Consider the following 16,205-nt stretch of genomic DNA (forward strand, 5'->3'; position numbering starts at 1 on the left):
ACTTCCAGGCATCAGAGTTATGAACATACATTAGAGAAAATTTCTCAAAAGCATTGGACAAGTGAGATTTCAGCCAGAGATTTCAACATACCCTTCTCTAGTTTTAGTTGCCATTCACACACATGCACATAAAAAGATGAGGCATTTGGTGATAAAATGGCCACAGGTCAACATTGAAAAAGATGAGATATAAGTAAATTCAAGCTATAACAACAATCTTTCTCTTTTCCGAACTCTAAAACAAGCGGATGATTTTTAAGGCTACAAGAAACTCAAGAGACAAGATTCCAGTGATGTGTGGCCTACCACAATCTCTTTCATATTACAATCGTTACACCCCTGCCTTCTCTCCTCTATCAGGCTAAGTGCCTTAGACCGACTGCCATGCCTTTTAAGAGTCCGGATTTTCCGTTTTCTCTGCCGGCCCCACTCAGCTAAGTTGAATTCTCCTGCAAATTCCCTTCCCTGTGCGGCCCCAGGTCAGGTGAGAGCTGGAAGGCTACAGGCAGGAACCACACTGCTCTGACTGACAGCACGGGGACAGGGGACACAGGCATTCACCCTGTTGACTCTGACCTTATGTGAGGACACTGAGAAGCAGCCAGGTGGAAGGAATCCTGCAGATCCCATTGGACTGTGCCTTCCTCAATGTCCTGGGACAGGCTGGCATGCAGTCCCCAGGCAAAGGCTGCCTGCTCCTTCCACGGCCCACCCCACCACAGAGGCTGGAGGTGGGGAGGGAGGACACCGCTTCTGTTGTATCCGCATGGATGCCACTTGGCCTTCACTCTCCCCTGCTTCCCTCTGGGCTTTTCCTCTGGACTTCCCACCTATGTTTCTACAGCAACCTCAGGCCCTTCACCAGATACAGAAGCAAAAGTCTTCCACGGTGCTTTTTAATCGCCTTCAAATTCTACACCCTCTGAGACATACCCATATTCCACATCGTTCATGGTGGTTCTACTTCCTTGACCAATCCCAAACTGATGCAAGAACAAATTCCGATACACTTGTTTTCTGTTTGAACTCTTTGCTACTTTTGTGCTGATACAACCACAGGCATTTGAAAAATGCCTGCTACTTCACTTACAGCAAATCAACAGAAATACATTTTTCTAAACGTAACCTACCTCTATAGAACAGCCTAGCTCTATAGTAAACAAAATTTCAGATGACATGAAAGTTTTAATTGGAAAATCGCTTGATGTCTATGTCTTTCTTGATTTTCAAGCTGATTCTGCTTACATACGTCCTTAAGCAATGTTTTCGGAAGGATTCGAGGGAAATGTAGTTTCTGATATTTGGGCTGCCTTGAAATATCTTTGAAAGCATGAATTGCAGTAATTTGAGTGGTGATAGAGATCTTTGTTTAAGTTCATTTTAACCTCTAAATACTGAAGGGCTTGTTCAGTTTTCTTCTAATAAACATCCTTATTGATGAAAATAATAGCGTGAATAGTTTGGCTACAACAATTTTCCTGCAAGTAGCCATAAAATCACTTAGAATCATCTCTTCTTTCTCGGTGTGCTAAATTCTTATTAGGATTTGGCAGAGTGAGTCTGTATTCATCACATCTTCCTTGCCACGGGATGGGCTCTTTCAGTTAAAAGATCCTATTTTTAAATATTTTCTTAGTTTATTAATTTATTCGTTTCTGTTTTTTTATGCTATTTCCCCTTTCTGGAATTTTAACTATTTAGATGTTTAATGCCTAAACTAAAACTTTCATGTATTTTATCTTTTCTCTCATAGTTTCAATGACAGTTGTCTTATTCTTGAAGATTTCCTCAACACTCCTAACTCTTTTTAATCTCTAAAGAACTTTCAAAAATTCTCTATCTGATTCTTTTTTAATAGGTAGTCGGGATCTTCTCCAATCTCTTTGAGAACATTAATCTAAAGTGATATTTTGCTCCATATGATAATCGTGTTTTCCTCAGAATCAGGATGTCCCTTTTCCATGTTATTCATGTGTTTGTTTGTTTTTAATCGTATGCGTTGGGTTTTCCTGAGAATTGTGTGGCCAGCAGTTTTCACCTGCTATGGACTGAATGCCTGTGTGGACCTCCCTACAGATTCCTATGCTGAAATCCTAAACCCCCATGTGACAGCGTTAAGACGGGAGACCTTTGGACGGTGAGGTGGTCGTGCGTATGGAGCCCTCGTGAATGGTACCAGTGCCCGTATACAAAGGAGAGCTGGATGTATCTGTCTGCTCTCTGCCACATGAGGATACAGCAAGAAGACAACCACCTGCACACCGGGAGGCATGCCCTCCCCAGACACTGGGCCTACGGCACCTTGAACTTAAAAGAGTGCTCGGCCCCCAGACCTGTGAGATATCCAGGTCTATGTAGGTGTGATTTACACCACCTCATCTACAGCACTCGACCCTAAGAGTCTGAATGAGAAACTGAATCGATACTATTTACAACTGAGAACGAAAGAACAGGACTCTACCTAGATGCTCTGTGTGTCTAACGCTCATCCACAGGTACATTTTCCCTTACAGTGATTGGGGAGTTGGCCACCATTATCCATGGAGTACCCGAAATGCCACCAGAAGAGGAGAAAGCTTTCCCCTGATGGCACCAATACTACCACGAGCAGGCCCAGTTTCCCCAGATTTTTTTTTTTTTTTTTAACAATTTCTTTGCATGAAAGCCTTGCTTTGTTGTTTTGCCTTCACTAAAACATAATTTCGACACTATGTTCCAACTTCACTACAGCAGTTCCAGCCGTTACATCTGTATTCCAACCAGGCAGAAAAGGGAAGGAAGGAGGAAGACAACTCCTCCCACTGACACCACCCCTGGAACTGGGCACCCCACTCTGTTTACATCCACTGACCATTTGTAATCACACGGCCACAACTTGCTAAAAGAGGGCTGGCATTTCAGTTTTCAGTCTGGACATTTTTTTGATGAGGTAAATTTCCAGGATGCCATTGCAGAAGACAGAGACTTAGCTATTAGAAAGTAACTCTTAGTTTCTACCCCATCAGAGAATTAATAATTATGAACCATCGGAAAGTGCAGAAAAAGGAAATTCACATTTAAAAATATGCAGCATAAATAGAATGCAGACATGCCTCCACCATTGCTCTAGAAAACCACATATATGGCATTTCACGTGATCTTACGTCAACTCTGCATCAAAGGCATTACCATCCCGTAATCAGTAATTTGTTACCTGGATTTAACTGTGAGACGGTCTGATTCCTAATCCTATGTTCCTTGTGATCTGGTACATTTTCATTTTAGCTCCAGCAGTTAAACATTCGTAATTCTGGAAAAAAATGTTGTAAAGTATGTAATTACTTAAATTGATTCCACATTACAGCTAAACCACATACATCCTATGATTCTACGACAATCCTTAAACCATATCCCATCACCTACCTCTCTCGTACACATATTTACAAAGCGTAATCCAAAATCATACGAGAATGCAAAATTATGTTACATATGTACAAACTAGATACATATTTTATGTCAAGTACATTTGAAAACATAAATTTGATTAACTATAGGTTGACATAGCCATGACAAAATCTGCCATACATTAAAATTCAAAGAAATATTTCTTGGAAAGATGTATATTGAAAAAAAAAATTTTAAACTATGAAAAATGAGAATTATTTTGATATTGATGCATGCATTTCAATACCTTCATTTAATTTCCAAAGGCTTTTCAAAATGGAATTGCAAATTATTTTTAATGTTGCAAATTATCCACAATGTCAAAGAATCAGAAGTTTTGGATGGCACCTTGCTTCGCACATACATTTAAATCTTTTAAGAAATATATAAAAATTATATGTTCTTTAAAAACAACCCTAAGTCATATAAAATTAAAATATGTGTGATAATTTTTTGCAGTTTCACATTAATTGGTCATAAAGACCTTTCTTATCACAGGACTTTGGGCATGACTAAAATAAAATTAAACTGGAAAAAGCATTAAACTTTTTATGTTTATGGAAGAAATTAAAGATTTAAAATAACTGAGCATGTGTAGCTCAGAACAGCGTTAAAGAATATTCATGTAAGATATACACATTAAATATATAACATGTATATTATATATAAGCTATATATAATGTGATATACACACACATACAGAGAGAGAAATGTAAGAAAGGAAAAAGCTATTAAAATTATAATACTCAATATATACCGATAACAGAAGATGAATACAAGTCACGTTTGACTCCTGCAACTACAAGAGCTGCTCAGAGTGGTTCCCATCAGCATCCAGACACTTCTGATGACGGCGAACTACTGCTTGAGCACCATCAACCAAAGTGTCCACATGTATACATTTTTTGGGACCCCCGGTACATATGAAATAAGAGCCTTATGTGAGTGATGGTGAAAGTCATACAGAAATTGCCTATATTTTGTCATTGTTAATGGCATCGCCATCTTTGCAGCACTTTAAAAAAACTCTAATGCAGTGCATGCAATGAAACATACTTAGAGACTTGACAGGATGTCATTTAAGCAAGTTGTCTCTCTGTGTCTTTGATTATTAACATTAAGATAATCTAAAGCTTTGAGTTTCGTATCAAGTAGATTAAAGTACTGTTTCATCAGCCAGCTTCCTCACTGACCTTCAGGAGGGTCCATACGCCCTAAAATGTAGGTGAAGTTCAAGTTCTCAGGAATGATGCACGTTAGCAGCAGCAACAACATAGGGCCCATTTCAGAGGTGAAAAGTGTCTTGAAAATTTATGTGAATGAGTTGAAATCTGAAAAATAAATGAGACATAACTATGTACAAATTGCTATTCTTTTATCTAAATTCTGAGACGGTCCTTACAGCTAATAGATCCAGAATCAGCACCTGACTGTGTATCTTCAAACATAAAAGAAATTTTAGAGACAATAATCTTAACTAAAATTAAACAACGTCACTTACTTATAACATTAATTATTCTGTTAAATACTTTATACCCACATTTGTTATAATCTTGCTCACTTTGGAAATGCCATGTATTACGACTAGTCATAACTATTACGATAAAAGAATTTCTATCCTGGTATTATACCATAAGAGGGGTGGATAGTTGTACTTCTTATAAGAAACCACTCTTGTGTTCTTATTTTTCAAGAACGTAGCTGTTTAAAATAGATACAATAAATCAGAGAATAAAATGTTACTTTCACATAATGACTTGTATGTTCAAGCCATAAGGAAAAGTTCTCAAGTTAATAAAATACCTCCCTCTAAATACTCAAAATACTTTACAAGTGCTCTCATGAAACGTACTATCCTTGTGTGGAAGGTGATGGGTATTATGATGACATTTCTTTCAAGGTAACAAATATCCTGTCAAGGGGATGCCAAATGACGTGTCTTCCTCCAGACTATAAACCAGGATCAGAATTAAGATAAATCTCACTGACTTCCAGGTTTCTTTTGTTTCAGTCCATTAACTCTTGACACTATGTAATTTTGATTATCAATCCATCATACTGTGGTACAGCTATTTTTAGTAATTTTTATCTCCCCAAATGAAAATAAATTAATAAATTATGTGTTAATTTAATATAATTACTTAAATGGTCTTGAAAATAAAATGAAGGTAAATTGAAAAACCTTTATTTTTATATATTATAGATGAAATTTTTACTATGTGTGAATCCCGATTTAAAGGATGGATTTTATATATAACAAAACTTTGATCATAGTTGATTTAAGTTTAATTTTGTTTCAGAAATATGTCCACGTTATCATTCTAACATCACAATGAAGTAATAATTGAAATCAACAGCATTGGTCAAATAAACTATTATTTAGTTTATTCAGTAGGTATTCGGGAGGATTTTTACATGAAACAAAGAGGGAATCAATTCACAGGGGCCCTGGTTTCAGCCTTTCTCGGGGCACAGTTAGTTATGACTTTCAAGGGTTTAAACAAAGGTACAAATAACACTACTATTTGCTGAGGGCAGTTGGGCACTTACAGAGCATTCAATCCTACGGTTTTTCAGATTGAAATAACAGCAAGTGCAGTGTAAGTACACTTTTTGAGTTATTTATCAGTCCAAGGCTGCACAATACTACACAGCCCTTGACATAAAATACTATCAAGGAACGTGAATAGATGTACCCACATGGCAGGTAAACAAAATTCATCAGCTTTTATATATATTCCTTGATCTGGCTTCTGAAGGTTCAGATTAATGGTCTGTTTATATTGATGTCCCTGAACAAAGGAATAAAAACAAACTTTGCTGTTCTTCAAATACAACACAAAACCAACCCAAAACTCTCTTAGCTTTGCGTGTTAAGTATTTCTTCAAAAATACTAATGCTGAATTTTTCACGAGAATTCAGACCATTTAAATTCTGTTATACGTAGTGGGTTTATTTCTGTGGTTCTGCTCCTTTGCATTGATTTCACTAAAACAGCGACCATAGACGTCCCCATCGACATGCTTTTTAGTGTTCAGAGGTCATTGAACAATTGGTTTGATAATCAAAATTATAACTAGTAGTTGAACATCCTAGTTTTTAGCAAGAGTATATATTTCCTGAATATTAAATATTCAGAACTTTTCTGGAATATTTATTTTAGAAAATGTTTTTTCTTTTTTTCTCAAATTAATTACTATGTGTCCCACTCACACTTGTCCTAGAGAATTGAGTCAATGAACTCTGACTTTTCTTCTTAAACGTAAGTCTGCAATATTTGTGTAATACAAATTTAAGGTATTAGCGATGACAGCAGCTGCCATGATTATATGTACTTGTTATCACTAAGCTAATTTCCACTGGAAAGTAAGAGATGACCACTGCTATCTTATACTAATATATAAAATAACACTTTAGAACCTAATTGAGTTTCATAGATACAGATATAGATATATAGATATAGATATATACACATCATTTGGCATCCCCTTGACAGAATATTTGTTACTCTGAAAGAAATGTCATCATAATACACATCACTTTCCACACAAAGATATATACATATACATATACATATTTGCATATATATGTATAAACATTTTTTTTGGCACCCCTGGTATGCGTATATATATATACACAATGCTGCAGTGAACATAGGGGTGTGTATGTCTTTTCAAATTAGTGATTTGGATTTCATTGGAAAAATACCCTGATGAGGAATGGCTGGGTCCTAGGGTAGTACTGCTTTTCATTTTTTGAGGAATCTCCACACTGTTTCCCTTCGTGGCTGCACTAGTCTACAACCCCACCAACAGTGGATGAGGGTGAACCCTCTGTCTGTCCAAGGCAGTCCTCTGTACAGCAGATTTCCTTGTGAGGTTTCAGAAATGCTCCTTCTCCAGGCTCATCCAAAAGGCCGGTAACGACCCTTTTAGTTGCCTGGGAGTCTGGGCTGTCTCATGTGGGTTCCTCACATCTTGCCTACTTTATATTTAGTTCTTTTATTAAACCTTCCTTCAATGATCCTAATTTTAATTTGCTGTCTGTCTCTAGCTGTGGTGCTGACTGATAAGCATACTAAGTACAAGTTTTTGAAACTTAGTATTTTAATTATCCATAAAGATATCTAGAGGAATAAAGACAACAAAAAGATGAACAGTCAGCCTTCCTCTTAGGAGAGCCCTATAAAGTTGTTTAGTAACAAAATGATACAACACAGTCCAAACTTCAGCATGACTATACATCCTCCATCTCTCTAAATATAAATGTGTCTAGTTAAAATCTGTAGTTATGGCTACAATGTCATATTATCCATGACTGTATTTACTGATTTCATAAGATATACTCTACCCTGCCAGCATATTTAAAACAATATTAAATTAATAAAATAATTGCATTTTCTAGTTGGATAGTAATAGAAGTACCTGTAGAATACATTTTCTGTAAGTGATGTTATACTTGGAGCAATAATGAAAATCTATTAAACAAATAGAGATTCAGGCATGTTGACTATTGCTTCTAAATTAAGATAAAAAAGAAATGTAACTTCCTCCTCCATTGGGGTTTTTAGGGTCACATGAGTTTATCTCAGTTTAATTAAATTCAAGATCCAATTTCAGGGTACATTTGACAGGTTTAAAATTATATTCAAAGAAATGATAAAAGGAATATTTGAGAAATGTCTTGAGATAATCATCTGAAAACTGCATAAAATGAGAAACAAGATTAAATTTTTGGCAACTGTATAAGTAATGCTATTTTATTTTAGAAGAACTAAGGACAAGTTGACGAGTCCTAAGAACAAGTAAAAGTAAGAGTGAGAGGGAGGGAATAAAAAAATAACAAAATGTGGGGTTAAATCATGTTTGAAAACAAGTTGTAAGTGTCATGACCACTACTGAGACTCTTAACCATCTAGAAGTAGATTCTATAAAACATGAGAAAACGCATGTCCAGTGGAGCTCAGAAAACTGATCATGCATTTGTATGGTCCAAATTTCCTGGGTGCTGCCCATATTTTATTCCCCAGATTGTAGATGTCTGGACTGGGCAACACATGTTTATATTTTACTGATAAAAACATGCATTGGCTGAAAAGTACCAAGATATTAAAGCTTCAATTCACACCCTGAGTTACCATTAATCATTTTTGTCTGGCACCCTTGACAATGGGTTCCCACTTTCCTTTTGGCAGCAGCTACGGTAGGCCTGTTAATTACTGCTATTGAAAAGCACATGCGACTCTCTTCCGAGGCTGAAGCTTCCTTGTGGAAGCACCTAGGTCAATTATCTTTGCTTGGCGCACTACCGAGCACATGCTTTGTACAGAGAAGGCGCTCCAGAAATTGTTCAATTGAAACACTGAGTTGCTAAAAGAGTAAAAATCATCATGAAATAAAGATATCAAATCCATTAGTTTTAGAATATTTCCACACTCAATTAATATTCCCTATCACTTGCCAAAAATAAAACTGACCTACTGGTACATGAGAGAGAATACTGGGTTTAAAGGAAGATGACACTAATGGTAGTCCCAACTCAAACAGTATTTAACTCTGAAAATGTAGCTAAATCACAGTGTCTGATTTGCTGAGATGAGGTTTCTTTACTCATAAAATCAAGGAATCCAAAATTAAAATGGGATTGCATATTCATAAAACATTGGCTTGATAGTATCAAGTTATAGTTTAATAAATGCAAATCAACCCATAACATTTTAATTCAAATATATGCATTTTGAGGTTATATTTTATAAGCTTGTGGTAATTTTATGGACTATATATTTGCATGTTTAGCATATGTTACAAGATATTGTTGACTTGTTGCCGAAGCTAAAATCTTGATAAAAAAATACAAATACATGAATCTGATTAAACTGCATAGAAGGAGTATGTGTATTTAAATGTTGTATATGCCCATCAGAATTAAAGATAAATTGTATATGGCTAACTCGTTTCAAAGTAACTCATTTCTTAACAGATAATCTAGAAGTACTTTCAAGACCAATAGCTGATATCCAGGTTAGTGACCTAGATACCCAGGTAATGACCTAGAGAATGCATGCATACTAAACACCCTGAGAAACTGGGTTTGAATATTTTTCACAGAGACTTTAATTTCATATTATTCATCATTATTTCAAATACAAGCACATGTTCCTTTCACCACTAAAAGAGAGTTTTTTTCTGTCTGAGGAGCCTTATTATTTCTGAGGAAAATAATAACGCAATGCCTTGGGGGGTAACCAAGGGTCAGTTTTAATTTTCGGTTTACTGAGTACACTCTGCGTTTGGAGAAACAGATAATAAACGCTGATTTTACCTTCTTCATGCTCCTTTGCATCATATTAGAAAAGGAGGGATCTCAAAACAATGCCGAGAAGCCGTAAAGCTGTAAATTACTTTCTCAATATCCTTGAGGAACACTAGTCTTTAAATTCCTAAGCCTGTTGATAATATATATTGTCTTAGTCTATGTGGGCTGCTATTACAAAAATACCAAGACTGGGTGGCTTTGTAAACAACAGAAAATGATTCTCCACAGTTCTCGAGGCTGAGAAGCCCAAGAACAAGGCACCAGCAGATTGTGCCTGGAGAGAGCCCACTCCCTGGTTCATGGAGGACCCTGACACGGTGGGCGGGGCAGGGGGGGGCTCTGAAGGCCTGTCTGAGGCCCCTGATCCCATTCAGGGAGGCCTCACCCTCATGACCTGCTCCCCTCCCGAAGGCCCCACCTCCCATACCATCCCATTGTGAAGTAGGGTTCCACATATTAATTTGGAGGAACATAAACATTCAGTCTATAGCAATATTTTCATAAGAAACATGGCACATTTGAAGGAAAAGATTCTTTGATTGAGCAATATAAATTATTTCCTTAGAAAATAAAGAATGGCTTCAAAAAGGGATCATTTACTCAACAGTAAACACTGGACTTCCTGCCTTTCTCCATTGTGTGTGCCATTGAGTACTTTCAGATGAGATAAAATCTAGTCCGTACAACAAGAGCACACTGAGTTCAAAGACCCACCTAGGGTGGGCGAACCGCAAGGCCCAGCGTCTGAGATGAGGGGACATGCAGTTAGCAGGGGAACTGCAGTCCAAGAGTTAATTGCCTGAGCACCAGCTGAGCTTATCTGGAAAGACTCTGAAAGGTCTACAGACACAGAAAGTACACAAAGAACAGAAGACAAGTTCACTTCTTAGAAAAATAATCCTTTCAGGGTTTGGGGAATTTACACTCCTCTGTAATGGGAATTCTTTTTCAATATAGGTGTCATAAAATACTTTCAGATGTTCAATGGCATCTTCAGAACTCGTTTAAAACCATTTCAGGTTCACTAGATGTGAAGTAGATAAATCAGTACATAGAATGCATGGGTCAAAAGACATTTCTTGAGCAATAAAACTAGGTTTTTAGCCAAAAGTATTAAACATCATAGACCATTATTCTGCATTCAGACCGATTCAACAGATATATAACTATATTATACAATGTCTTTGGAGAACTAGTGAGATGATGTTTTATTCTCACGTTTCTAAAATACAGTCGTAGTTAATTGACAATGCCATAAGTTTCTTTTAAGTATGCACAAAAATTACCAGATCATGAAATATTGTTTAATCGCTATGCAATATTCTATAAAAGCATAGATGTACTAAGTCCATATTGGAATTTTTTCTTCACTGCCAATACATATCATTTTTATTAATTCAAAGAACCTGAACTTATTTGAATACCAAAAGGTTCAGATTTCATTCTCCTCAACATGTGAGAATTAATTTAATTTAATTAAGCCATTGCTCTGCACAATTTTCTTTTACTAAAACGACAGGTAGCTTTACTTGAACTGGTCAGATACCCCTATAATTCATCCAAAACTATAGCAAATAAAATTATCTATTGTGCATGTATTTTTCAGAAAAATAAAATGCCCACATATGCATTCGGACCTAGGAAGAGTGCGCCCTGTTGTGGGGCTGATGGGGATTCTGGGGGATTGTGAACCCAACACGGAGCAGAGTGCGGATACATAACGCTATTCGACCCTTGGGTATCACTTCTAGTTAAGCTTACTATGCGACCACTACCAGGGTGTGGGGTGCAGGGAAATAGAGAGACATTGGTCAAGGGGTACAAATTCCAGGTACATAACGAGTTCTGGAAGCCTAATGCATACACCATGGTGACTGCAGGTAATAAGACTGAAATTTGCTAGAAGAGGGGATCCTATGCATATATGCTCACCACACACACGTAACTATGTTATGTGAGGTAATGGATATGCTCATCAGCTTGATTGCGATTATTTCAGAATATGCACCTTAAATATGATCAATTAAAATGAAGAAAAACAAATGCAGTCTTCAGCTGAGAGAAGAGATACCCCTATAACAGGCAGGGCCCCTCTAACAGGGAAGAAACGGGAATGACTGTGCAGGGCCTACATGCCTCCGCCAGCCTCCACCCACCACCCTGTCTTACGTACACAGACCTGTCCAGGGGGAGCCCAGCCCCAGGCCTACCCCGCAACTGTGTTCAGATCAGAGTCCAGGACCTCTGGACCTTCTACGTGTCTGCACGTGGCTTCTTGTGATCTGTTTACTTATAAACAACAACAAAAAAAGAGAATAAGATGACCATAATTATCATTCCCAGTGATAGTTATAATACAGAATGTATAACACACAACAGTCAATGGTCGCAAACAATTATAAAATCTTGCCAGCTGAGACCATCAAAACGGCCTGCTTTTCCCATTCAGTAGGCTGCCTTTTTGTTTTATTGATGGTTTCCTTTGCTGTGAAAAAACTTTTAAGTTTGATGTAATCCCATATGTTTATTTTTTTCCTTTACTTCCCTTGCCACAGGGGATATATTGGTGAAAACACTACTCAGGGTAATGTCTGCAAATTTATTCCCTATATTTTCTCCTAGGAGTTTTATGGTTTTGGGTCTTACATTTAAGTCTTTAATCCATTTTGAATTTGTTCTAGTATATGGCATAAGGAGGTGGTCTAGTTTCATTTTTTCACATGTATCATCCAGTTTTCCCAGCACCATTTATTAAATAGATGGTCTTTGCCCCAAAGTAAATTCTTGCTTCCATTGTCATAGATTAAATGACCATATAGGCAGGGATTTATTTCTGGGCTCTTTATTCTGTTCCATTGATCTATGTGTCTGTATTTATGCCAATACCATGCTGTTTTAATTACTGTAGCCTTGTAGTATGATTTGATGTCAGGTAGTGTGATACCTCCCACTTTGTTCTTATTTCTCAAGATTGCCATGGCTATCCGGCACCTTTTATAGTTCCATATAAATTTTAGGATTGTGTGTTCTATTTCTGAGAAAATGTCACTGGTAGTTCGATAGGAATTGCATTGAATCTACATTTTGCCTTAGGCAGTATTGACATTTTAACTATACTAATTTTTCCTATCCATGAACATGGTATGTGTTTCCATTTATTTGTATCTTCTTTGATTTATCGCTTCAGTGTCTTATAATTTTCTGAGTATAGGTTTTTTACTTCTTTGGTTAAATTTATTCCTAGGTGTTTTATTGTTTTTGAAGCAATTGTAAATGGGATTGATTTCTTGACTTCTCCTTATGAAAGTTTATTATTGGTGTATACAGATGCTACTGATTTCTGAATACTAATTTTGTGTCCTGTTACTTTACTGAATTAAATTATCAGTTCTAATAGTTTTTGGGTGGAGTCTTTGGGGTTCTCTCTATATAGTGACCACTGCACTGTACACCTGACGTTGAAACTGAATGATAATGTATATCAAAAATAATTATATATATATATATATGTAATTATATATTATATAGTATATATAATACTATATTATAGTCACAGGATATGGAGTACAGCATAGGGAATAGTCAATGGAATTGAAATAGATACATATGACGTCAGAGGGGCAACAGGTTGGGGGAGGAGGTTATCACTTTGTGAGGGTAAAATGTCTAACAACTATTACACTGTTTTGTACATCTGAAACTCATAATTAAAAAAAAAAAATCTTAGGCACAAAAACAAAACAAACAAACAAACAAACAAAAAAACCTGCCTGCTTTTGACAATGGAGGAAGCCCCTTAGTGAACAGTCTGCCATACTGTGCTTCTGCTCTTTGCAAGGGACGTCTTTGGCCACTGCTTACGAAACCATTTATCTTTACTCTCTGAACATTCATTTTATAAAACGGATTGGGGAAAAATAGCCCAATACTAAGATGTCCTTGAAATGCTGAAAGAGTGTGTTATCCTGAATGAGGAAGAGAGAAAAAGGTCATTAAGGAAACACTGTTTCTTCCAAATTCTTTGGAAAGCACTATAAAACAGAGTGGGCACAAAACAGCTTTGAAAGCTAGTTCTTTTTAGAGCAGTTACCCCCAATTTGTTTCTGATTTTCAATTTTAAGCTCTATCTCTTGCTCCAAATCAGGCATTATCAATCCCATTTAGAGATTATACAAGAATTAATATATAAAAATCAATAATTTATATGTTAGAAAATAATTTAGTAGAAATTATATAAAGTTCCTATATAAACAACAAATTTTAAACGCTACACATGAAAACTATAAAATTTTACTGAAATACATAAAAAGCCAAAAATCAGTTGGCAGATATTTTTACCATGGGGAAACAGCAACAGGGCAACGTAGCTATCACATCTGTGCAAATTCATCCATGTTCGAACAACCAAAATCACAAAAGAATTTCTATGGGCCTGCCCAAAGATATCTTTAAATTTGTCTTAAAGCAAAAATTCTAGAAGCATCTAGAAGCATGAATAGCTGAAGAACTTTTTTTAAAAAAGCATATGGAAAGCAGTATCTTTGCAGTTCAGACTGGCCACAAAATGTACAAAGGAGGCTGAAGACTCAAAAGAACAGATCTTAGCAGCAGAACATCAGGCTAACAAGGATGGGTGATTAATCAATTTTTTTCCTGACACATGGAAAATAAGTAGTCATCTGTGATTTAGCAGGAAATGCATAAACACCAGATGTTTCGATCCTGCTGCATACCATACAAAAACGTTCTTTATTCAAATACCTAAAATTTGAGTTAAAGAAATTAGCAAGGTGATTCTATATTTATATTGAAAATAAAGAAAGCCCTATCATAATGGCAGCATTCTGAGTTAATATGAACAGCTTACTACACTGTTTTGCACACTTAAGTCTTGAAAAGACTATTTACAGTTAATACTTACTGTTCTGTTCTTATTATATCATTAATATATCTTGTATGCAAGGGGCTTCAATGAGATAACACAAGGAACACTGAGAATGAAAATATGTAGATGATAGATTTGTCTGAAAGCAAACTCAGTGACCTCAAATCGAAAGGAACTTTTAGAATTTACAATGTTACATATTTAAGATCTATATACCCTAATACGGACCAACCAATGAGCTGCCGTTGGTCTGCTATGCTGAAATACAATTTCCAAATGATACACCACATCTTAGGAACTGAGTTTATATATGATGGTGTATCACTGTCACCGTCATCGTTAATGCTTTGAAGTACATCTCTTACCTTTGTAAAGTCGAAAAGTAACCCATTGCTGAATGGTAATTATTACAATCTGTTCTATATTACTGGTTTACTTGCATATTGTATTCTCCTTCATTACCCTTTGAATATTTCATGCATGCAAAAATGTGTATAACATACAAGTAATTAATTGTTAAAATAAACAAAAATGAATATCTGTTAACTCATTGCTTAAATCAAGAACAAAACATTATCAACAATGTAATACACTTCTTAGTTTTGCTTGTTTTTGAGCTTTACCATAACTGTACGCAGTAGGTAGAGTTTGGGGACTTCCATCTTTACGGACTTCATTATCTCTCCATGATTCATGCATGTTATTGTGTATTACGGTAGTTCACTTTTTTTTTCAAAAGTACTTATTGATTTTATTTATTGATGTATAATGGACATACAATATACTGGAAATATTTCAATTATACAAGTTGGTAAGCTTTGGCATATGGATATACCCTTGAAACAATCACTTCATTGTGACAGAGCAGGAGCGACTCTCAGAGGGTCGAGCCAAGAGCATGGAGGACAACGGATGGGGAGTCACCCCCAAGAGCAGAACTGGAGCTTAAACAAAAATCATTCCCCAGCCCCAGAGTAGTAGAGCCAAACAAGCTGGACACAGCTGACGTTCAGAGCTGCTGCAGACTATGGAGTCCACTTCCAACGCTTTAGCTCCTTAGATGGTGGTGTCCAAAAGAGTTAAGTCACAGAAACACTGCCCATTAGCTGTGTGGAAAGCGGGTAACTTCCCTTTTAATTTTCCAGGTCTCCAGACCAGGAGGCGTACCTTTCGAGGAGACCCATTGTGGCCTGATATGATAGTCAGGTCTGTGAGCCTGCTACTATGATTGGATGCGTTATCTGAGTAAGTTAGAAGATAACGAATTTGTAAATCTCTTTCACATTGCATTTGGGAGAAAAGGGGATGATTGGGGTCGACGAGTAAACTATGGTCGATTATGTGATTGACAGGCCCTGCTGATATCTCCCCAGACCCTTGCCTTCTGTCCGCAAAGGGTGTAGGCTCTCCCACCCTCTTCTGTTTGGTTCTCTCCCTTTCTTGGGAGTATGCAGTGAGGCAAGCTGCTGGAGGGACCTGGACGCCTGACAGGAGGCAGGCTGCTTAGCAAAGGCACGCCGTCCTCGCCGGGGCCCCCAGCTGTCAGCCCTACACAATGCAATACAAAACACCCAAAACTGG

The 16,205-nt window shown here is 36.8% G+C and overlaps 1 protein-coding gene across 1 annotated transcript in view; it reads right to left on the reverse strand.

The window, feature by feature from the left end:
- RALYL (RALY RNA binding protein like) overlaps positions 1–16,205 on the reverse strand; it is a 1,518,143-nt gene that overhangs the window by 1,194,845 nt on the left and 307,093 nt on the right. Inside the window, exons 9-10 of the mRNA XM_074318489.2 lie at positions 4,617–4,754; positions 3,194–3,289 (exon numbers count right to left, since the gene is read on the reverse strand). The gene's annotated coding sequence lies outside the window, so the exon portion shown is untranslated. The remainder of the gene's footprint in view (positions 1–3,193; positions 3,290–4,616; positions 4,755–16,205) is intronic.

Source organism: Rhinolophus sinicus, chromosome 7 (genome assembly GCF_057876585.1).
Source record: "Rhinolophus sinicus isolate RSI-liver-muscle chromosome 7, RSI-T2T, whole genome shotgun sequence".
Taxonomy (NCBI): Eukaryota; Metazoa; Chordata; class Mammalia; order Chiroptera; family Rhinolophidae; genus Rhinolophus; species Rhinolophus sinicus.